Genomic DNA, 24,634 nt, shown 5'->3' on the forward strand with positions numbered 1-24,634 from the left:
GCCACTGGCGAGCGAGTCCCCGCCTCGCCAGCGCCGGGAAAAAGGGGGTTATGCAAATCCCGGATGAGATCAGCCGCGAGCAACTAGCTGGCAACTTCGGAGCGGCGCTCCCGCCCTCGCCAGTTACGTGCCGGAGGGCAGCGGGACGCGGTGCTTTCGCAGGACCGGTTCCCACGTCTCCCTGCCTCCCTGCCTCCCTCCCTCCCGTGCAACTCCCACCGCCGGTGCTCGGCTGGATAACCGCGAGCGGGCCGGGCAAGGAGTCGGCGGAGGTCTCGGCGGAGCGGATCCCTGCTTTCTGCCCGTCCGGGAGCCGGGAGGCTTTGACGCTCCGTAGCTGGAGAGAAGAGGCGAGGAAGAGGTAATCGCGTGCTCCTGGCAGCCTGGACTCGGGTGGAGAGGGGCGCGCGGTGTGGGCAGGACGCGGGCAGCGAAGAGGGGCCGGGCGCGCTCGCTTCCCGACCGTGCCTTAGTTCGAAGCCGAGTCACCTGCTGTCGACTTAGCTGCGGGGCCGGCGGTGGAAGCGGACTCTGAGCTGGAAGAAATTAGGGCTCGGCCGAGTTTGGGAAAGACTTTTCTTCAGTCACATTTTAAGTCCAGAACGTGCGAAGGAGACAGTGTTTCTGATCATGGACAGAGTGCATTAAAGCCTGAGGCAAACTTGACCAGGGATAGCAGCTTTTTAAAAATTTATTTTCTATCCCACCTTTATTACTTTTATAAATAACTCCAAGGCGGGGGACATACCTATGTTCCCCACAAGAACAACCCTGTGAGGTGAGTTGGGCTGAGAGAGAGGGACTGGCCCAAGGTCACCCAGCCTGCTTTCGTGCCTAAGCTGGCCTAGAACTCTCAGTCTCCTGGTTTCTAGCCCAGCATCTTAACCACTAGACCAAACTGGCTTTGTGGGTGATTTGCACACACTAAACCATCATGGGTTTGATTTGCTTTTGGCTTACCATGTTGGTGAACCCCGATTTATGGTTTATTTCTGAGTGTTCTGTAGGAACCCAGCAGTAACAGAACCATGGTTAATGAAAACCACAGTTCAGTGAAATACGTGAGTTTGGTGCGTAACCTGTCACATAAATGTACTCAGCATTGTACCTGCTGGAAAGTAATGCATACACAAAATGGTTTGGGCGCATGGGGGCAAATTCAGGTTCTGTGCTTCGTTTTCCTGGGGGCCATTTTTGTTGTGTTTATTGGTTAAATAGGGCTGCAGAGGAACACTTGAATGTATATTTACATAGAAACCCATGTGAGGTGGAGTTGATCTCCGATTTGCAAAGGGACTTTTATCATGTCTGAAGTCAACCTGAGCCAGCCCTTCCCACTTTCCCCGCCTTTGTGGATTTCGGGAGACAGATGTTTCAGGGAGGCGTGACTTTCTGCACCTGGATTGAGAAATCAATACAGATCTCCATTTCCCACAACATGAATCTTTGACCGACTTTCATGCCTGGTGATTTTTCCTAATCTTATTTGGGAGGTTGGACAGATGGGAGGAATCAAAAGCAGTGGTGATTCCCAAGTTTTCTTTCATTTCCCATTTTTTAAAATTAAGAACATTGTTCAATTTCAACATACATAGTTTTCATTTCCCATTTTTTCAGTAGTGAGTTTCAAAAGGCAGGTGGATTAGCAGCCTTTGTCCTTTCTGTGTGTATGCAAAGAATGGGGTAGCTTGCACGGGGAAAAAAGTGTTTTCTCTATATTAGAATTCCACCCTGGATTTAACAAATAATCCACAGGCTCTTTTAGAAAGCAAACTTGCACTTTGGTTTAAAAATTAATACTTTTAATATGGGGGGAGCTGGGCTAGTCTACCACACCTGGTGGTGGTTCAGCTTATTTCGGAGATACTGCAGTGACCGCAATCTGAGTACTTTGGAAAAGCATTTCCTTTATAAATAATTATTAATTAGCATTTTTGCATATATAATGATTGCATGCTCACGATCACAGTGCAGATTGGTCCTGTGAATAGCATGGTTAAAAACTAGCAAAGAGATTCTTTGTGATTCCTTTCTGCTTCCTTAAGGCCTGCAGGTGCCAAACCAGAAGATGGCTGTTCTTGATGCAAGATCAAAAAGTGTGCTGTTGTCTCGGGATTGAACCAAAGAGCTATCTGTAGGATTAGCCTGCTTCCTGTTACCATGCTGGGCCCATCTCCACATATGGGAGTTCTGCTTGGTAACCTTTGTAATCAATAACCCCTGATATCCCTGGCTTTTAGTGTGTCACCCACTGCACAGTCCTGGGATTGAAATTAACTGTTAATTGCTATTCAGGGAAGAGAGAGGCTAAGAGAAAACTTATTTGGGATTTGAAATGGGTCAGAGGGAGGAGCAATCCCTTGGACCCAGTGGGGCTCACCTCTGAGCCTATGGAACAGTATTTCTCAACCTTGGCAGCTTGACGATGTGTGGATTTCAACTCCCAGAATTCCCCAGCCAGCCAAGGTGGCTGGGGAATTCTGGGAGTTGAAGTCCACACATCGTCAAGCCGCCAAGGTTGAGAAACACTGCTATAGAACTAATATGGGGTAATATTGCCTTCCCAACCTGGCCTTTTGAGGTATGTGGGGATTGACCTTCCATAATGCTCAATTAGCATTTGAACTCCCCATATTGGCTGGGAAGTCTCCCTTAACTGGAGGACCCCAGGTTAACAGAGATGTTTGGGTGTTGATCAGGCAGATCCAGGGTCAAGACTCTGCTTGGCTGTGATCTCACTCCTGAGATGATTGGGTCATAGTTGATCTAAGACACATTTTAGCCATGTTTGTTGACATAATGCCCAGTTCACACATTATGCTAAACTATAGACTTTACTTTTTTCAACAGGCCTGGGGATCCCCTGGCAACAGGGAGCATCGCGTGTAATATTCTGATGCATTCCCTCTCGTGATCTTGTTTTTATCTATGTTTAATTGCTTTAAGTGGTTTTTGTAGAATGTTTTAATTGGTGAAGCCATATTTTGCTGAATACTTTGCAGTCCCAATGCACTGAGCTTGCACAAGATATTAAACCACAAATAAGCAAACATCATTAAGGTTTAGTGTGATGTGTGAGCCTGCTTTGAAGTTTCGCATGTGCAAAGTGTCCCTTAGCTCTGCCTGCTCTATAGATTCTGTTGTCAAATGCAGCCTCTGCCCTGAGATGGAACAGAGAAAATGTTTTTCCTGGTGTGCGTCTGTGTCCTGATGCATGGATTCACCTTAGGAAAAGGCTGTGAGATTGCTGTAAAGCACTTCAGTGTTTTTGGAAGACTCCAAATCTAGAAATATGAAGGAGTAAGCCAGTTTGGATCTCCTTTCCCAGAGTTTTAGTATGGAAGGTTTTGCAAATTCAACAGAACCTTATAAAATACGTTAAGAACACAAGTACAGATAGCCCTTGCTTTACGACCATAATTGGGACCAGAATTTCAGTGGCTAAGCAAAGCGGCCATTAAACGAATCCAACCCAATTTTATGATCCTTTTTGTGGCAGTTGTTAAGCAAATCACTGTGGGCATTAAGTGAACCATATGGGTGTTAAGTGAATTACATGGTTCCCCATTGATTTCGCTTGCCAAAAGCTGCGCGGGAAGGTCAAAAATGGCGACCATGGTGACCATGGGACACTGCAATGGTCGTAAATGCGCATCTGTTACCAAGTGCCCAAATTGTGATCATGTGACTGGGGGGAACGCTGTGACCGTTGTAAGTGTGAAGACCAGTTGCAAGTCAGTTTTTTCAGCAGATTCATAAGTCTGAACTGTCACTAAATGAATGGTTGTTAAGTGAGGACTACCTGCAGTGGCTTAACAGCTTTGCAACTGTAGTCCATTGCAAAGATTTTAGTAGAGCTTCATTTTTAAAGCAAGAAAACCTATAAAGCAGGCACGGGGAGGAAGAGAAAAGGAAAGGGACATTCTTTGTGCATGGGCTTCTAAATAAAAACAGTGCAGTCCCTCAAGCGTAGCTAGTTACCTTTCATCCGCTTGATAGAACCTTGACTTTCAGAGCATGTGCAGAGTTATGTGGGAGTGTACTGTAACAGCATTTTAGAATTTCTGACCTTGATGATACCAGAACAGCAAAATATTGAAATGATCAGTTTTCTCTGTACCAACATGCGAGGCCACTGAATCTGGCCTGCTAATGTAGGCAGGTTGTTGTTCAGGCAGAGAAACCCGGTTTCTAACGGAAGTTTATTGTTCAGCTTGTGAGAAATTTCTGCTCTCCCCCTGCATGTTTTGGCACCATCATAGGGACCGTCTTGCATTTTCTGACCACCCCCTGTAGACATCCTTACTTGGTGGTCTCTTTTCCAAGTCCTAAATGGGTCCCACCTAAATGCCAGTGGGGAAGTGCCAAACAGAGGTAGCTTGGCTTGCTGGCTGGGGAATTCTGGGAGTTGAAGTCTACGCTTCTTAAAGCTGCCAGGGTTGAGAAACACTGGTTTCATGGAACAGGTCCTTTGCCCAGTTCATGGCATCTGGCAGAATCAGAGGCTGCTTAAACGGACTTAAATGGGAGTCTGGAAGGAGCTGAACTGAAGTTCTCCTCTCTAACATAATGCCAAAATGAACTAGGATTAAACCAGCATCCTGTTCCCCCAAAAAACACTGTATTATGGGGTCTACAAACTGTGCCCCATGGGAGCTATAAGTTTAGGTCTCAAGGCCTTCTTGGAGATGCCACCCGATTGCAATTTGGAAAGTGGCAGAAGAGGAAAATTATGAAATGAATTAGCTGGGTCTCAAACGTTAATTAAACCAAATTCCATTTCTCTTCCATCCCTGCCCAAGTTAGGGAGTGAATTCCCTGCCGTGCCTTTCAAAGGCTAACTCTGTCCTTTAGCTTCCCACAATGTTGCCCCCTCAGGCACTGTAGTTCTGTCTCCTATTTTTCCCACAACAGCCCTGTGAGGTAGGTTGGGCTGAGAAAGAATGGCAGGCCCAAAGTCACCCAGGGAGTCTCCTTGGCTGAAGGTCCAATACCATCACCACTAGGCCTCACTGTCTCTCCTTTGCTCCTGGTACAGATTTGAGTTCAGCAGCATAGTTCAGCAGATGTGGCTCTCTCCCTTGGAAGAAGTTGCAGGGCTATAAAATTCGCCACCCAGTGAGTCTCACATTTCATGGTTTTAGAAAGCACCTTTCTTGCTCTTAGTTTTTGCAACGACATGCTTGAACATGTGGAGGAGGTAAAAGGAATTCAGAGATGGGCTTTCAGTGCAATCATGATTTATTTGGTTTGGCTTCGCACACGGTGCGGCTGGAACCTGTGTGGTTTGTGGCGTCTGAAGGAGGTGGGTGGATTCAAAAACAGCAAAACGGTGGGTGTAACATTGAGATCCACGCCTCGTGCGTGGGTACAAAATTGGGGTTTTGACTGTTTCTGGTAGGGGATTGTTTTATTATAGGTTGCTGGATGGCGATTATTGTAAACCTTCTAGAGTCTCTGAAGTGGGCAGCGCGCAAATTGGTGCATAAATAAATAAATGGTGGCTTGAAGCTTCTGTGGTTGATGACTTAGCGTGGCATCTGAACCCAGCCATTGGTAGCTTGTTCAGCAAGGTATGATTAAGCGGAGGCTTAGCACTCTGGGTAAACCATGTTGCGTGACAGGAAAAGCACGTTGCCCAGTGCGTTGCTCTTTCCAAAACTAGGAGAAACAGAAGAAGCAAACGTATCCACTCAAAAGAAAGTCCAGTCATGTTCAGCTGGTTTTATTTCCTGATAAGCGTGCAGCAAGTTTTATGGCATGTGGGCCAAAGTCCTTGCAGGAGTATACAGAGTGCAGCTTTCAAATGAAAGTCTGAGAATATTATACCTATACACACAAGTAAAGAAGAGCAGATGGAAGCACTGTAGAAAGGAAAGGTTTCTTGACCTCCCTTTTTTTTTTTAGTGGAAGTGGGAAATGAAAATGCAAAATGCCAGAATGCTACTGAGGGGACCAAAACCTCATAGTTTTCTGTGGCTGGAGTTGCACAGGAATTTATTTAGATTTATATATATATATATATATATATATATATATATATATATTTCGAATTTCGTCACCGCCCATCTCAAAGAGCGACTCTGGGTGGTTTACAATAAAACTGAAAACAAATACAGATTAAAATACAATAAAAAACAGAACTTCTTAAAAAATGTAAATGTAAATGTAAAATATCAAATCCAAGATGGAACGATTAAAAGTTCTTAAATTAAATATATATATATCTACCTACTCAAAGGTCTTTTACATAATGGGACTTATTCCCAGTTGCGGGATTGCAATCTATACATTTTTTTCATAATACGTGGCTGGAGCCATCAAGGACTGGAAAAATACAATCTCTGCATTCCCAGATTATTTACCTCTGATTACCAGATGTTAAGGGATGGTGATGGTGATGGTGATGATAATAAAAACAGGGAAAGGAGGATGGATAGATCCATGGTGCCCTGCCAATGACCTTCCAAACTGGCATGTTGTTCTCAGATAAAATATAGAAATAAATGGACTCTAGTTCAGCCTGGCATAGTCATTTTTTTCACACGGGGTGGTTGGGGAATGGTGCACTGAAGGTATAAGCTGTTTTTTGCTTAAAGATTCTCCCATAAGAAGAAGTCATAATAAATCCCTAAAGGAATAAATGAAAATTGCTGGCTTGGCTGGAGTTCCTGGATGAATTCTATAGCCATTTTGGTATTTTATTCTGCTTGACCTCAGTTCCTGTGGATGAGATGTTCATAAGGCTGATTTCTTACCTACATTTATGGGCATAAGTGACTGCTTTTGAAAAAAGCATGAAGAAAGGGCATGATTGTCATTGCATCTGTATATTCTTTATTTTTTATGGCAGGTTCCAATTAGGGACATGCAAAATGTTCTGCACATGGACAGTCAAATCCGGTTGGTCCTTGGCCAGAGGGGTTCCAGGGTGGGAAACAGCAGGTGCCAACTCAGCCATTCCACTGTTTTTTCAAGGCAGGTGACACCCCCCTCTAGTTGAGGGAGGCATTAATAAAAATACTCCCATTAGCTCACTTCCAGCCAGTATCAGCCAAGAGGAACTGGACTACATTATAGGCCAATTCAAAGACCCTGTCCACCTCAAGGTTCACAGGAGTAAAACAGGACAAGCAGGTGAGCTGGCTTCCTCCATTCTGCTTCAGCCTCAACTCCCTTTTAATGCTTTTCTCTGCGTAAGTCCTGTGAAATGATACTTATGAACACCTGCACTCAGATAATGGTATGATTGACAAAAAGGTATCTCAGTAATATTGAAATACTATTTGGTTTCTGGTCCATTTTAAATCATTCTAAAAGGCCTGGATGAATAAAAAGGCATAGCAAAAAATATAAGGTTGATGTCCACTGCATATCTCCAGGAAGCATCGTAGCTTGTTTAGACATGTTGTTAAATGAAGGTGTAAGGCATGAGTAGACCTCCCCTCCATGTGAGAAGATTAGAATTCTCCAATTGTAGTTAATGGAAAACCTTTGTTTGCTAGGTTCAGATGTGGCTGCAAATGATTATTTGTAGGAGGTGCATTAAATTCAGCCAAAGGCTAGAGAACAAGGTAGAGGAAGGTAATTCAAACAGATTCTCATTTATCTGCGGCAAAGAACAAACAGATCAGAATTTGCTCCATTCTGATTTTTGGTCACCCAGAAACTTTTATCTTACCTTTTCCTCTTGTTGTTGAGTGGCACCCCAGCCGCTAAAACATGGGAATCAACAGCAGTTGTTTAATGATGTGCAGGTAGTCCTCACTTAAGAACCATTCGTTTAGTTATGGTTCGGACTTATGACGGTGCTGGAAAAACTGACTTGCAACTGGTCCTCACACTTATGACCACCACAGCGTCTTCCCCCTGGTCACATGATCACAATTTGGGTGCTTGGCAATTGGTTCACATTTATGTCCATCGCAGCTTCCCGTGGTCATGTGATCACCATTTTCGACTTTCCTGGCCAGCTTCTGGCAAGCAAAATCAATGGGAACCACATGATTCACTTAATGCCCACATGGTTTGCTTAATGCCCACAGTGATTCAATTAATGATTGCCACAACTGACATTCTGGTCCCAATTGTGGTCGTTGAGCGAGGACTACCTTTCAGGGGGAGATGGGCGGTGATAGAAATGTGAGTGAATGAATGAATGAATGAATGAATGAATGAATGAATGAATATCAAATGCCTTAAAAAAAAGAGTTTGAGGTCCCATGACCAAGAGATTTGCTTTCAGATCAGTGTGGCCCTTAGGATTAAGTCTCCACTGGTTACCCACTTACATCGGGGTGTGATGTGGGGCACTCTTGATAGTTAAGAGGAAATAATCATTATTCCAGCTCCTTCTCTGAGCTGATATGGGATGGTGTTTTCAGAAAGGTGTGAGTTAGCTGAGTTGGCTTTGTGTCCGTTTTATTCCATGGAAAAGATCTGGGAATTCATCATATTTACTTTAGCCTCAGTTTCTAATAATCTGCTCCCCTGCATTAAGGAAAAGGCATCATCATGAATGCTACCCTTCTTAGCCCAGTTCTTAAAGTTGTCTGCCTGAAATGTAATACGAGCATTTCCCATTTAGGCATGACTACTTCTATCAATTTAATTACATTCTGTGTGAGCATCTTTTTTCCGAAGAAAGCAAATCAGTTTTGAAAGGAATGTATCTTTAAAACGCTTGCATTGATTTTAGAGGGACCTGGCATGCTTTGTCCAGTTTGAATTTATCTATAAAATCTGGTTCTGCTGAAACTCCAAAAAAAAACAAACACACGTTATAGTCACTGTACTTCAATTTTTCTTGTGCTGGATTACAGGGAAATAGAACTCGGTTTTTCTGAATATTACTCTGGATCTGGGCTTCACATTAGCTTGGGCTACCTTTGAAATAACTCAAATGGTCATTTGGGGCCACTTTTATATTCCAGATCAGTCTTTCCAACCAGATAGAGCAGCGTTTCTCAAACCTGGCAACTTTAAGATGGGTGGACTTCAACTCCCATAATTCCCCAGCCAGCAGTTGCCAGGTTTGAGAAACGCTGAGATAGGGTGATTTCTGCACATCCCTAGTGATTTGCCATGAATTGAGACCAGGTTTTAGACTTCTTCCTGTTGAAATGCGGGACGTTTAAGAAGAGTTACTCAGGCTGAAATCCTACAGCTCCTTCTTTATATAATGATAAAACTGAGTAGGCTTTATGCATCTGATAATAAAATAACATTTGGTGCAGGAAAACTCTTGTGTCCAACCACTTTTTTTCCCAATGTTTATGCAATATTAATGATTCACACTGCATCTACATTTTCTGTTTTAAAACTAACCCCTAATGATAGATTTCAATCCTGTTCTGACTTTGGGGGTACAGAGAAGACGTTTGGGGAGTAGAAGTCCACCCATCTTAAAGTTGCTAACTGCTAGCTAGCTGCTTTATCCCCCGCCAAACTTCAGAACTAACTAAACCCCAGAGCTGGAAAAAGGCAAATGGAGGTAGGAGTTCTAAAGTAAACTTAGCATTCCTTTATTTTTTTTAAAAAAAAATCCATTCAGTTGTATCCGATTCCCAGAGACTGCCTGCCTGGACAAGTCCTTGCAGTTTTCTTGGCAAGCTTTCAGAAGTGGCTTGCCATTGCCTCTTTTCTAGGGCTGAGAGAAGGTGGCTGGCCCAAGGTTACCCAGCTGGCTTTATGCCCAAGGCGGGACTAGAACTCACCGTCTCCCGGTTTCTAGCCTGGTGCCTTAACCACTAGACCAAATTGGCTCTCTAGCCTTTAACTCAATAGATGGTGTTAGAAAAAGTTATAAAAGAAGAATGAATGGGTTGAGGGAGGAGTTGGAGTGAGGTGAGATCCTGAAGAAGAGGGAGGTGAGAAGGCAATGTGGAGCAGTGGTTGGAAGTGGTGGAAGCTAGGGTGTTTTACAAGCTTACAAAGATATGGAGATACCCAGTTAATGGGGTTAGTGTAAATTAGATTTAATTGGATCTCCTTTTCTCTCTTCTCTTGCGGCCTGCTGTTTGTTTATTTGCATCGTATTTTGTACTCCTCTTCTGTATAGGGTTTCTGACCCGCCAAAGAAATAGGGCATGATGAGTTTGTAGGCCTGGAAGACCTTACTCAGACAGTAGACGCTCAGCCACAAGCTCCAGGGATCTGGAAGTACAGGATACAAATGTTTTTCTGGGGAGGTCTAGATTTGGCCAGTGAGCGGAATACCAGGGGAGTGCTCTCCAAGAAGTAGTGGGGGACGTCAGGGCAAAAATGGCATTTGATTCGATTTCAATTACATGTAAATGTGATTAAAACTAAATAGCTTTAGTAGGGTTACTCTTCATGTAGTTAATGACAGAATTACTTTCTGTCAACAACCTTTGGAGGCTGGAGACCGAGCAGAGATAGATGTCCTCCTGATGGTGATGGGATCACTAGAAGGTTCCTGGGCAAGATGACAGATGTCATCTACTATAACTCTGTCCCGTTTGTATAAAAGCAGGGAAGGGAGGGGTCTACACCCGCCTTGCCTGAACCAGATGCCTCCCAGATGTGTGGACTTCAACTGCCAGAATTCCCAAGCCAGCAAAGTTATTGCTGAGAATCAGGGGCATCCATGGAAGGGTGGAGTGATGCATGATGCATGTAAAGTAAGATAGGGCTTCAACTGTATACCCATGGCCATCATCTTGACCTTTCTTTGCCCCCCAGCCCCATGGATACCCTTGGTGAGAATTCTGGCAGTTGAAGTCCATATAGCTGAAGGTCCCCCAGAAATTGGATCTTCCAAAGGAGGCTCACAGGTGAAGAGAGTTGAATTGGCCTCCATCTTAGTTCTTCCCCTTCCCTCCCAATGATTCATCCTCCCCAGATAATTTTTGTCCTAGACCAGCATACTCCCCATGTTGAAGTACTACTTTTTGTTGAGGACTGGGGGGCTGGGGGAAGGGGATTAGTTTTTTGCCCCCATGTGATCCTCTTGAGACTAAAATTACATCCGTCTACCCCCATGTTTTATAGATAAATTACAGCAGACATGTGAACAAACAAATACGGCTCCCGCCATTATGTCTAGCCTGGAATACGCAAAGTACTTTGAACAATCTGATGCAGTTCATAAATGTCGGCATTTATTTAACCCTCCAGCGTTCTGGGCTCTTTTTTCAGATTCAGAAAATTAATCTGTCCAAAATGAGGCAGACGCTTTAAATCTCTGTTTGGAAGACTTGATGGGGAGATTTTGAGAGGGGAAAAAAACAAAACAAAACAAGTCAAGGAAAAACAGGTGGGGAAATTCTTTTAGGGACATTCTTCCTCTGGACTTGCCTTTCTGGAGCTTTTTGAGTGACCAATTGCAAACTCAAGCCCTTAATTCTCTGCTTTCCCTGCCTGATGCTAGGCAGCGTCTCCTGCAAACTTCAGAGCAATCCAGAGGGGAGTTTCTAAAGAGGAAGACATTGAGGCTACCTTCGCTACCAGGAAGCAAAGGTCATCCTAAAATTAGGGAGGCATTGCTGGAGGGTGACACTGCATGGAGGAATTTATAGAGAAGTCACATAATCCCATGCTGCTCTGTTTTTGCTGTCCTAATTTTTTCCCCCATCAGACAAGAAAACCAGTTGTTAAATAAAATGGAACCAGGCTCATATATTGACATTGTGCTTCAGAAGAATGCACATTCCTTTTTCTTTAGACCAGGGTTTCTCAACCTTGGCAACTTTAAGAGGTGTGGACTTCAACTCCCAGAATCCACACCTCTTAAAGTTGTCGAGGTTGAGAAACACTGCTTTAGACAGATTCTCCACCTTCTGTTTGCTCTTTCATAGTATTTGAGGCTGCCATCATGAGGCGGTTCCTTCTTTTGACTCCCAGTTAGTCCTGGCTTAACAACGATTTGTTTAGTGATGGTTTGGGCTTACGATGGTGCTGAAAAAACCGACTTATGACTGGTCCTCACACTTATGACCATTGCAGCGCCCCCGCAGTCATGTGAGCATGGTTTGGGTGTTTGGCAACAGGTTCACATTTATGACCGTCGCAGCGTCCTGTGGTCATGTGATTGCCATTTTCAACCTTCCCAGCCGTCTTCTGGCAAGCAAAATCAATGGGGAACCATGTGATTCACTTAACGACCATGTGGCTCACTTAACACCCACAGTGATTTGCTTAATGACTGCTGCAAAAAAGGTCATAAAATCGGGTCTGATTTGCTTAATGGCTGCTTCCCTTAGCAACATAAATTCCGTTCCTGATTGTGGTTGTTAAGCAAGGACTACCTGTATAGCAAGTCACCCCTTTCGCCGTCTTCCCCAACAGGCAATGTCTGTCAGGGGTCTCAATTAAGGAGCTTCTACAAGGATTTGCTACCTGATCCTTTCAATTGGAAAGGCCAAGGATGACACAGGTAGCCTGACAGTTAATTATCACTCTCTTCTCTAGCATCTGTACCATTTATGACCTGGTAGCATGTGATTTTCTCTATTTGATTTATGACTTTTACAATCTTGGTGGGGCAATAAAAATGCAGAAGGGCAGTCGGCTATAATTTGGCTACTGACAGATTGCTTCAAAAGAGAAAATGCAGCATCCCCTTGAAGAAAGACCAAAGCAGGCATGGATTTGCATAATGTTTTCATACGCTCATTAGAAATGGTCACTATAATTAAACTTGGAATGTAGTGCACCTTTATTGGGAAACCTTTGTCCTTTAGCGTCAAAAGCTTGAGCTCTCTAATTAAGCTATGGCCCTTTGCAAAGTGGGAAACTCAGGGGCAGGTGTGTGGTTAATGGCTGTGACTCTGTGCCACAGCTGATACTTCTGCTTCACTGTGTACCAGTTAATTCCCAGTTTGTGAGATTTCTGTCCCAGCTTTTGTACAGGAGCTCAAGATGGTAGACATAAAACTCCCTCTTCCCATTTTCCCCCACAACAACCCTGTGAAGGAGGTGGGGCTGAGAGAGAATGCCTGGCCCCGAATCACCCCAGAGTTTCCATGGCTGGGAGTGGACTAGAACAGGGATCTCCACAGTCTACTCCTGTGACTCCTCGTCTCCATACTGGCTCTTAGGCTGAAAGGGAGGGACTGGGTCTCCCCGCTCTTAGTCCAAAGGTTTAACCACTCAGCCCCTGGCCCTTGGATTGAGAGAAACTGGTCCAGAGTTCTCTAGGGACCTCCTCTGATTGAGGATGGACTACAACTTGGATTTTCTTAAGTCCTACACCTTGGCCATTACACCACACTGGCTGTCAATTTTCTAGTTCCTGTTTTACTCCCATTATCATGTAATTGTATTATTCTAGAACTGGATTGACACTCATCTAGTTTCACTGGTTCAGACATTTTACACTGTAATGAAATGGGCTGCTTCTGCTTCAAGTTTGATGCTCTGCCTGTGCAGGCTGCGTTCCTGCCAGTGTTTATCAAACTAAATTAAGAGCTGATGAAAGAGCTGGATAGGAAGAGGGATCTAATTAAATCCGTGATATATATGGATATCTCAGTGCTGATTGGCTTATGTTTTTATGTGGCCCATCGTGAAATATCATGCCACTTTCTGACTTTTCAGCTCTTTTTTATTTTTAAAGGGACAGAAATGTTGGGTTGGAGGTTGCTGCAATGCATGATACAGCCTCCAAACCAAAAAAAAGAGTAGCTTGGTGCATTGGAAATAGACTATAACTTTCTTATAAGCTGAATTCCTACTCAGCATTACAGAAGCTATCAGACATCTAATTATTAAGTGTGGTGTAATGATAATAATTAGAACATGGTGGGAAAATTTATGGAGTGTGAGAATTAATCTTAGTAAAGGAGAATCAGCAGGACAAAAATTAGGTCCTGTCTTGTTTAGCTTTTAGAGAGCTTTGAGAATGGAAATAAGTATTTGTTTAGTGATTGACCCAGTGGGAATGATATATTTGAACTTTCAAAAGGTTTTGAGTAAATTTCTCACTATAAGCCAGTGTTTCTCAACCTTGGCAACTTTAAGATGAGTGGACTTCAACTCCCAGAATTCCTCAGCCAGCATACTTTAACAATCTTAAAGTAAGAAGGCAAATTATTGGTCAGTCTTAATGAAATGATGGGAATTGAAGTTCAGCAACAATCAGGGTCAAATATTTCCTGCTGTCAGGATCCACACTATTTTTTATTAGAATCCTGAGATCCAAAACTGATAGCAAGTGCAAAAAAAAAAAAAAGTCTGAAGCAGAATTACCTGTGTGCATACAGGTAGTTCTTGCTTAATGATCATTTGTTTAGTGACGGTTCAGACTTACAACCATGCTGAAAAAACTGACTTGCAACCGGTCCTCACACTTACGGCTATCATAGTGTCCCTGGCGGTTGCGTGATCATGATTTGGGTACTTGGCAACCAGTTTGCATTTGTTTATTTATTATTCACATTTCTATCACCGCCCATCTCCCCCTAAAAGGGGGACTCTTTTATGACCATTTATGACCATTGCAGCTTCCTGCGGTCATGTGATCACCATTTTCGACTTTCCCGGCCGGCTTCTGGTAAGCAAAATCAGTGGGGAACCATGTGATTCGCTTAACAATTGCATGATTCACTTAACAACCACCACAAAAAGGTCGTAAAATTGGGTCGGATTCGCTTAATGACTGCTTTCCTTAGCAACCAAAATTCCAGTCCCAATTGTGGTCATTAAGCAAGGACTACCCGTATGCTCAATGTAGGAATTTCTTCTTGGTTCCAGAATTGCATCTTGTATACAGATCCCTTCCCACACTCCAATTTTTCTTGATTTCAGCAATGGAAAATGGTATTCGTTTGATACTGTGGTTAAAGAATTAGGTGAGAGGTTGGAAATATTTATTTGCAACAAATTTAAAAAAAAAAACAACTTGAAGAGCATCAGTCCCATGACAGACACTTGGGCGGAAAACACTGTCTCTTACATTGCTCCAATGGGATTGTTCTCTTACTTTCAAATACTTTTGTCTTTTGTTCTTTAACTGAGGGTGGCGCATACAGTGGAGATGACCCAGAGCCTGGCTGCTGCAAAAAACATCAGTTCCAGAGATCATTAGAAAATAAAACAGCCTAATTTCATAAAGCCTTTGTACACGTCTGTGGTATAACTGCAAGGGAAATACTGTATGCATTTCTGGTTGTTGCAACTGAGAAAAACAAGGTAGATGAAAAAGTGCAGAAAAATGGGGCAGTAGCTGAAGGAAAGGTTACAACGCTTAGGCTTTTAATTAGGAAAAAAGAGAATCAGGAGTTTACAAAATTATGCATGCTATTGGTTTGTCTGTTCTCCAAGAAACAGTTCTTGGATTGGGCTTCCTGCATGGAGTAAATTTTCTTTTCATTACAGGCAGAGATCTTAATAGACAAAAGGAAAATTTTCTGCCTTTTACATACAGTACCTGAAGGCAGGTTCATCTGATGAAGCTGATGGGTGGATAATACAGGTAGTCCTCGCTTAACAACCACAACTGGGACTGGAATCTTGGTTGCTAAGTGAAGTGGTCATTAAGTGAATCACTGTGGGCATTAAGCAAACCACATGGTCATTAAGCGAATCATGTGGTTCCCCGTTGATTCTGTTTGCCAGAAGCCAGCCAGGAAGGTCGAAAATGGCCATCATGTGACCATGGGATGCTGCAACGGTCATAAATGCAAACTGGTTGCCAAGCGCCCAGATCATGATCATGTGGCCTTGAAGATGCCGCAATGGTCGTAAGTGGGAGGACCGGTTATAAGTCGTTTTTTTTCCAGCACCGTTGTAAGTCTGAACCTTCACTAAATGAATTTAAGCAAAGACTACCTGTACAGAGCAGGCTACAGATACTCATCTTTTATGGATATGTTAATCTGGATTCCTGCACTTAGCAGGGACTTGTATTTGACGTCTTTCATGGACTGTTCCAACCCTGTAGTGACCTGTATGATTTTGGTGGCTGTAAAAGGGATTAGACAAATTCATGGAGGATGACTCTTTCTGTGGTTATATGTTACTGCAAGGATCAGAAGCAACGTGTCTCTGAATTCCATTTCCTGGGGAACAACATTGGGGAAAGCCATGATTGCCCACATGTCATACTGAGGGGCTTTCCATAGGCATCTCTTCTATCACTATTAGAAGCAGGACGTAGGAGTGTTTGATTTAATCTACCAAAGCTTTTCTTTCATTCTTAAAAGTTTAGTGGGCAAGAGGGCGAGGTATATGGCAGGATCAAGAACATGTTTGTTTAGAGGCAGCCTTGTCAAGGACAGATTTGTCTGTGGATCATGAGGTTTAGATCTCATCAGCTTTGCAGTAAACACTGAAGTGGGAACTGGTGAAACTGGAAAGGAATGGCATCCTCCCTCCCCCTGTAAATGACTACAGATCCAAAGCCTAAGTAAATCACAGCAAAGTTGACGTGATCTATATTTGGGAAATGTATCCCTGGAATTCCGAAGGACAAAAAGCCTATAAAAGAACCAGCAAATTATGTGAAGTAGGAAATTTTGTATGTGGAGCTGAGCCAAGTTCATCGTAAGAACTTGGCAAAAGATACTTCTGTGAAAATGAAGGGTGAGATCGATGTCAAGGGAACTGCTGTTTATTAGAAGCTTTTCTTTGATCAACAGTTTCTGAAAGAGACAAGATCGGTTCACACTGGGGAAGAGATATGAACAAAATGTGGTACTCATTGGAAGCATTGGGCAAAGTGAAAAAACCTCCTGTATTTCATACTCCTGCAAAGATTTTTAACGGGCTTATTGTTGGTGGCCAACAAGAAATCACTGCATCAGAGGCCATTTTTGGCTGCTCTGCATCTGAACCAATCTCGAAATGCAAGGCATTCCTTTCGGCCAAGGTGAGGCCACCTTCGCCTGCACATGAGTGAGGAGCAGTGTGGAGAAGACATGAAGGGTAGCCAAAAAAGGATAAGATATCAGGGAGACAGGGACAGCTGTCAAAACTCAGTCCTTTCATTTCAGCCAGTGCTTCATGCATGTGTCTATACATACGTGTAGTGGTTTTTTGTTTTTAAGCAAAACATAGCAAGAGAGAAAAAAAGAAAAACTTTGAGCCTTTGCTTTCCTGGTTGGTATATGTGAGTGGTTTGGTGTGTCGTTCCCCCCCACCCCAACCCCAGTTTGCTAGATTTCTGTGGTTTTTGTTCTGGTTGTAACAGTTGGGAATTTTGTTCCTACAGGAAAGCAATTGGGATTCTGAGAAGGGAGGGAATCATTTCAAATAACCACAGGCCATTTCTGGTTCTCCAAAATAGTAATGGGGTGTCATCCATCAACTGGAGCATGAACCTTGCTGAGCATGGAATTCTAGGAGGTGAAGTTCTATGATCTTCTGAGGAGAGCTCTTCCTTCTGAGTGCCCTTTAGTTGCTTTGAATGTCCATCTCTGTGCTGCTGGTGTGAGATGATGCAGGTGGAAATCTAACATCTTGATGTTCAACATCCGTGCAACCAGAGTATGTTTTAGGACAAAGCATGAGGCTCCTGGTTGTGCAATGACAACAATAGATTGTTGCGTTGTATGGTAGTCTCTAGATTAGATATCCCCACTTGCATAGACCATCATGAGTGTGCTTGGGGTAAAATTGGGCCTTGGTTGTGCTTGAGGCACACTAGCCAAATGTGCTCACTGTGCTGTCCTTACCATTAATAATTAATTCATCAATCAATCAATCAATCAATCAATCAAATTTATCACCACCCATCTCCCCCCGAGGAGGGACTCTGGGCAGTTTACAATAAGAACACGGTTAAAACAATGGAATATACTGTCTGTGGCAGTCTTTCTCAACCTTTTGACCCTGGAGGAACCCTTGAAATATTTTTCAGGCCTGGGGGAACCCCTGTACATTCAGGCTCAAGTACAGGCCAGAAGCTACAAAATTATTATATTCGTTTCATGGGGAGGCCTGCATATATGTATTAACATGTTCTTAAACTGAAAGTAAAGAATGAAACTTACCTCTTTAATGTGAAGTTGCCCACATTTGAAATAATTTTTTTAAAAAATCATGATCTCCCAGGGAACCCCTAGTGACCTTTCATGGAACCCTAGGGCTCCACAGAACCTGGTTGAGAAACCCTGGTCTGTGGCATGAGTGTGACAAAACCTGGTAATCTGATCTACACCTTCTCTACCTTACTAAAAAGCACTTTTGGAAAGCTCCAAAGTCATGGTAGGTGACTGAGATAATTATCTTGGGGTCCATCTAGTGATTACCATAGCATATGGAAGGTTCCAAATTGAAATGTAAAGAGCATGAATTAAAGGAAGAAATGAAATAAAGAAAAATAGGGTGTTGTGTGTCTGTGAAACTAAGAGAAAGGGAAAGGTGGTCTGATTTTGTGGAGGGGAGTTGGTAACGGCATTTATTGATTTAGATTTATATGGCTGCCCCTCTTGCCACAGTGACTCAAGGCAGAGAACAAAGTTTAAAAATAGAATCCGCAAGATTAATGACCATTAGAACATAAAATAAACAATTCAGAAAAAGACCAACAGCCAAGAGTAAAAACCACAAGGAATGAAGGGGGTAAAATGTATGTCTGTATTGGTATGGGTCCTGTGAGGGTGTATGAAAGTAGACATTCATAAGTTGATGATAGTTGCATGGTGCACTCCAGCAAATGGTGGCAATGGAAGACCCACAATTTGGTTTGGGAAAAATGTGCAACATTTTGAATGAAACAATACTCCATTGGATGACAAGGGTAGATGGGTGGGAGTGAGATCAAAGAGTGCAAGAAAAGTGATCGGGCTACTCAGAAACTGAAGAATGAATGAATGTGGGGACTGTTTGGTGAGTTGGGCTCAGAAAAACATCTATTTTAAATATGTGATTTAACTCATTGGTACCCATGGAAAAGGAATGAATTAAAAAACACAATTTGATTGTTTATGATGAACAATTGAGAGAATTCATGGAGGATATGATGAGAGGTTCTGAATGTGGGACAGACCATTATTTGATAGCATCAAGGATAGTTTCTTGGAAGAAATGGACCCAAAAGAAAAGGATGGAAGTGAAAGGAACATGAATGAAGGTAGAATGACTGCAGAAAGAGGAAGTATGAGTCCTGCATGAGAAAGTATTAGAAATTAGATTAATCTCCCAACAGAATGAATGGAAAACAGATGTAAGAAAGATGATGTGGAAGCTGTGTGGAAAGAATTGTTACAGAGCGATGTAGAACTATAGGGAGTTACACTCATAGGAAGGATGAAAAAGGATGCTTGGTGGAAAGATGAAGAGCAAAACACTGTGGATAAGAAAAATACATATAGATGGTAATAAAGGTATATGGAGAGAAAAAGAGAGTTTTAAAGAATGTATTCAGAGAGGAAGGAATGTTTAAGGTTAAAAGGGACAAGAAAAGGCAGAGCACTTTTGATAAATTGGGAAGTGGGTGAAGAGGATTAATGGAATTAAAAAGAAAAAAGATAAAATTATTAGGTATGAAATTGAGGTGAGAGAATGCTGGAAGGAGTATTTTAGATGATGATGAAGATGGTGATGATGATGATATGCCACCCGACTCCCAGCATTCTGGGCAATTTATATGGGATCATGAATGATATATCACAGAGTAGAACTAAAACAAAGAAAGTACATTTTATTATTATTTCCCTTATTGTTGAAGAGTGAACGCAGAGACTATGGGTGAAAATTTCTTAAGGCTGCCTGGAAAGCCATTTTACAAAGTGATCAGAGAAGTGAAAATGAGCAAAATTTGGAAGGTGCAAATTGGCTTTAGGTAGACCAGAGTTTTGCTCTTCACCAGATCATTGAGAAACATAAGAGTGTGAGAAGGAACATTTATTATACGTCTGTGGGTTTAGAGGAAACATGACAAAGTGAATTGGTTGGAATAATCGTATTTTGAATGGATGTGAAATTGAGGGTTGGTTGCTGAATGTGTTAAGAGCAGGATATGCTTAGCAAATAGGTCAGCACTGAGCAGGGGTTAAGATAAGGCCCCTTGGTTGTTCAGTATATTTGTGAAGAAATGTATTAAGGGATTCACGTGGTGACTTTAGAAGGGTGTTGGCTGGGAATGTGAATGTGCACTTTTTTATGTAGGTGATACTGTGTTGCTGGCTAAAAACCGGAATGATTTTCAGGGAATGTTAGATAAATTGTATAATGCGAGGAGGAGCTGAATCTAAAAATTAAAAGGATCAAAGATGGTTGGATTTGCCAAGGAAAATGGAGCGCACTATTGCAAGTTATACAGACATGATGAAAATCTAAAGCAAGCAGGTTAATTTGCATACCTTTGTGGAATCTTTACTAAAGAAGGGGAAATGGATGGGAAAATTGGAAGGCACGCAAATGCTGGTAGAAAGATGGTGGGTAGTATGTGGTCTGTGGCACGGCATGAGTGTTTGTCAGAAGAAGCTAACATGCCTGTGTATAAGAGTGTGCTTCTGCCCAAGTTGTGGTAAGGAAGGGAGAGTTGAGCAGGCCAAGAGAAAGTTAAATACGTTCAGAACCGGTTATTTAAGAACTGGATGTAATAAAGCAGGAATGAATACTGTAGATGCTGAACGAGTGAGGGTTACAGTGAGGTAGTTTGGTCATACAGAGAATGAATCATAAAACAAATATATGAAGAAACAGTTAAAAGGAAGAGGAAGAATGAGAAGTAATTGGATGGCGCTAACGAGATGCTCAGAATGAGTGAGGTGAGAAGTTTAAAAAATCGGAGACAGGATATGAAGCAGGATATGGGTATACTGAAAATAAGAATTGAAAGGTATGGAGAAATACCATGAGTGCGGTTCGTGTAATCAGATGTAACTAATGCTTCCTCTTCTTTTTCTTACCCCATATTTATTTATTTAGCAAATTTATATGGCCTCCCATCTCACAAAACGTGACTCTGGGTGGCGTACAAACACAGTAACAGTTAAAAGCAATATAACGCCCTTAAAACCCTGAAACAGGATTAAAAGTAAAATCATTAAAAAACCCAAGATTGTACGAGAATAACAGTCATCTGACATCATACAACACCTTGCTGGTTCCCAGTGGGATCTCCAGGGTTGCTGGAAGAACCACGTTTTAAGGACTTAAAGATTTAAAGTTTTAAGTTTAATATATTTTAAAGTTCTTTTTTTCTTTCTTTCTCTTCTGTATTTTGCATAACATTACTTACCCTGAAAGGGAAATCTAGGATGGATCTGTACGCAGGTCACATCTGGTGGGGAGGAAGGGATGGGGTGGTGGGTGGTGGTGGTGGTGCACCAGGAATCTTCTGTAGCAAAGAATTCTTAGCACCCATGACAAACTGGGCAGCTCAATTACTTGGTAATTAATTAATTAACTTGGTAATTAGTAATTAAGTTATTAACCCTAAATTACTAATCCATCATCATGGGAAGAGGTATAGATGTTAAACCAGGCACCATAAAAATGCTTTCAAATTGGCTTGAATTTGCAATTCATCCATGGCCCAAAAGTGGAATTCTCAATAGGTGTGAGAGTTAGTATTCCTTAATTAAAAAAAAAAATTGGTTCAATCGCATCCAATTCTCGGAGACTGCCTGGACAAGTCTCTGCAGTTTTCTTGGCAAGGTTTTTCAGAAGTGATTTGCCATTGCCTTCTTCCTAGGGCTGAGAGAGGGTGGCTGGCCCAAGGTCACCCAGCTGGCTTTGTGCCCAAGGTGGGACTAGAACTCACTGTCTCCCGGTTTCTACCCTGATGCCTTCACCACTACACCAAACTGGCTCTCCTATTCCTTAATAATAATTCCTTAATAATCAGGCTAGACACCAGGAGGTCGTGAGTTCTAGTTCCACCTTAGATAGAAAGCCAGCTGGGTGACCTTGGGCCAGTCACTTTCTCTCAGCCCTTGGAAGGAGTTCCTGGATGGAGCCTCAGCTCATGTTCTTCAGGCAATCTTTGGGGTTCTGCTGTATGGATAATTTAATCGGATGGTTAATTGGTCCCTGGCAGGGACTCAGGACTGTGGGGCATCCACTGATCCTTGCCGCTTTCCCCAACAGGCCCGTTGGCTGGGTTGGCACTGCGGCTTTGCATTCCTCGTACATAGCTGGGATTCCTTACCCCTTCAGCACATTGTGTCTCCTCCCCTCCCTGCCACCCCCCTCGCCCCAAGCTGGGGAGACTTCTGCATTGCAGGGGGTTAAAATCCAGCTGGGCAAAATGAGGACACCCTCCTCAATCAGCTGCTGTTGAGAATGTGGGTTAAAGGATGGGTCGGGGAAGAAAAAACCCCGAGGTGACCAGCTTTTGTTGCTGCAGTAAATACTCTGAAATCCAGACAAGGCTTAATATGAGCTAGGCTTTAGCTCCAGGAATGTCGATTTTTTATGTTTTCAGCCCGGGGTTATCGCTTAATTAGTTTTCAGCGTCAGGCAGAGGGGTGATGAGCGGGAGATCTGTAACCAGTTTCTAAGGCTAAATCTTGACTAAGTTTGAAGGTCATACATGGTACAACAACAGCAACAAGACTTTGTATTTCTAGCTCACTCGCCCTACGAGGAACAGGGCGAGTCTTTTGCTTCCCATGAAATTTGTTCTCATGACAATCCTGCAAGGTAGGGTAGGTTGGTCTGAGAGAAGCAGATATTGCAAGTGACTGAGTTCCCAAACAGATGAGAGATTGAAGCTAGGTGCCCTAATTTCAACCCTGACTCTTTCATCATTATATCAGACTGGTTTGATAATTTTTAGAAGCATTTGCTATGGTTCCTGACTTACCATCCATTGTAATTCATGCTAGACATCTTCCAAGTGAGTAATTAACCTAGGAGCCCTTGGTGCTCCGTGAGCTTGGTGGTTTGCTTGCAGACGTTTCATCATCCCACTAGGTAACATCATCAGTGCGAGGGAGGGCGGGGTTCGCTCCCTGTGCATATACAGTAGCTTGCCCTGCCAGTGTTGGTGGGGGTGCGGTTTTCTCCTTGGGAGTTCCTTGATTAGGATATTGTTTTCTGCTTGATCGTTTGTCTGGAGTTAATCCCTGCTTATCTGGGTGTCGGCTGCTGGCGGGGATGTGTTCTGGACTTTTTGTTTCCTTCTTAGCTATTATTATTATTATTATTATTATTATTATTATTATTATTATTATTGTCTCTTTTGAACGGTGTGTAAATGTGGTTTATCTCTATGTGTCTATTGTTGGCTGCTTGGTCTGAGTGCCAGGCTTCCAGGAATTCCCTAGCGTTTTTGGATTTGGCTTGGTCTAGGATGCTCACAGTTTCCCAGGTGAAACTATGGTTGAGTCTGTCCGTGTGTTGTGAGATGAAGGAGTTCTCATCGTGTCTTCTGACTGCCAGTTGGTGTTCATGGATGCCCTCTGCTGCTCTTCTGCCCGCCTGTCCTGCATAGTGGCTCTTACAGTCCTTGCACCGTCTGTTGTAGATGACTCCTGATTTTTCCTTCTTGGGCTACTGGGTCTTTTGGTTTGGTTAAGACGTTCTGGAGGGCTTTGGTGGGTTTGTGTGCTACAGTGGTGCTGTGTAGTTGTAACAGTCTGTTGGTTGTTCCTGAGATGGTTTTCATGATCAACTAACCCGTGGCCTGCTTTCCAACTCAACAGGTTTGCTCAGCCCAAGCTTCCAACAATAAAAGCAATGAAAGGCAACATCTGTGCATGGGGAGACTTCCTCCCCCTTGCTGTAGAAGTGATTCTGTTGGGCATTTTAGATCACGGGGAAGGGCTGCAAGTTTTCAAGCTTGCCTTTTTCGGCAGGGTCCATACCTCCCTGCCGCCCCCCCCCCCCCGCCAGCCGATTCTACCCCGCTTCTTCAGTTTCTTCGATTTCTTTCCTTTCAGCTGCCCTAAAAAATGCCGGAATGTCCCCTATGCAAAGTTATTCTGCTTGGTCCTCCAGCTTAACGTGACACTGATTGGAGTATCGGTTCCTCTGTGGTACCTGGCTGGCTCAAGGACTGACCTCGCAACGTTTTATGTGCAGACTCTGAGTTCTGGCCCCAAGTCTTGCTTGGGTTAGTTGGAAGGGACATCCCCCATGGTCAGGGGGCCTGATCAGTGATGTTTGATTCATCCCCCTCGCCGTTTGCATTGCCCACTACCTGCCCCCCTCCCAAAATCATGGCCTGTCAGCTGCTGTTGCTGGCAGCTGTTAGAAGGGACATTCCAGCAAAGGATTATGGGAGCAGCTGGCCAACCACTCTCTCACACACACACACACACACACACACACCCCACAACGCTCTTCCCAACCCACAGATTAAGGCACAGTGAAGGGAGAGCGAACTCGCTTCCTTGGAAACAGGGTGTGTGTGTGGATTCTTGCCCTCGCTCTGTTTCTAGGGACACTACATTGGATTTCCGTGTCGTCATGACCCGGAAGTGTCTCCGGACAACGCCGGCTCCAAGGCTTAGAAACGGAGATGAGCACCGCCCCCTAGAGTCGGACACAACTGGACTTTACGTCAAGGGAAACCTTTACCTTTACTACATTGAGGACTATGGAGATTGGGGATGCCTTATGGGCAGAGCATGCTTGCAGGCCCTTGTAGGTTAGCCTTTGCCAACCTAATGCCTTCCGGATGTGTTACAGGTAGTCCTCACTTAACAACCATTTGTTTAGCGATGGTTCAGACTTACGACGGTGCTAAACCGACTTGTGACCAATCCTCACACGA

At 43.3% G+C, this 24,634-nt stretch overlaps 1 protein-coding gene across 2 annotated transcripts in view; it reads left to right on the top strand.

Annotated features, from left to right (window-relative positions):
- The first annotated feature begins 201 nt into the window (after positions 1-201).
- Positions 202-24,634, top strand: part of DDR1 (discoidin domain receptor tyrosine kinase 1) — a 70,764-nt gene continuing 46,331 nt past the window's right edge. For both annotated transcript variants that reach the window (XM_063291304.1, XM_063291305.1), the window contains exon 1: positions 202-361. The gene's annotated coding sequence lies outside the window, so the exon portion shown is untranslated. The remainder of the gene's footprint in view (positions 362-24,634) is intronic.

This window comes from Candoia aspera, chromosome 2 (genome assembly GCF_035149785.1).
Source record: "Candoia aspera isolate rCanAsp1 chromosome 2, rCanAsp1.hap2, whole genome shotgun sequence".
Lineage (NCBI taxonomy): Eukaryota > Metazoa > Chordata > Lepidosauria > Squamata > Boidae > Candoia > Candoia aspera.